We start from the raw sequence: 646 nt of genomic DNA, 5'->3' as shown, positions 1-646 counted from the left end.
TCCTCTACCAGGGCTCTTTCGTGGACGTCTGCCGCGTCCCATCTGATGCGAAGGGCCGCCGGGCTTCCCTGGACCGTTCCCCCCGTCCCACAATGCTGCTGTTCGCGAGGAGGGCGGCTCGGAGCCGGGGCGCGGGCGGGCGGGTGCCTGGCCGGGGGAGAGGCTGGAGAAGTAATTCGTAAGTATGTGTGGGTCGTGGGCTATAGGTTGCAGGTTGTAGGTCGTGGGCTATAGGTTGCAGGTTGTAGGTCGTGGGCTATAGGTTGCAGGTTGTAGGTCGTGGGCTGTGGGTTGCGGGTCGTAGGTCGTGGGCTGCAGGTTATGGGTTGTAGATCGTGGGCCATAGGTTGCGGGTTGTAGGTCGTGGGCTGTGGGTTGCGGGTCGTAGGTCGTGGGCTGCAGGTTATGGGTTGTAGATCGTGGATTGCGGGTTGTAGGCGGGTCGTGTACACAGAAAATATATTGTGTTCTGCCAGGACGATACAGACGAGACGAGAGCAGCCTGCTCAGAGACGGGGCAGGCAAAGGTCGCGGGTACAGGTACCTAGATATGCACAGGAAATATAGGCAACACTACAGATGAGATGGCCTACATAGATGCATGCAGTGCACACTCTTCGTCCGTACACGTCCGAGAGCAGCCGTG

The sequence above is a fragment of the Trametes versicolor genome (assembly GCF_000271585.1).
Source record: "Trametes versicolor FP-101664 SS1 unplaced genomic scaffold TRAVEscaffold_11, whole genome shotgun sequence".
NCBI lineage: Eukaryota > Fungi > Basidiomycota > Agaricomycetes > Polyporales > Polyporaceae > Trametes > Trametes versicolor.
This window is presented reverse-complemented; position numbering follows the sequence as displayed.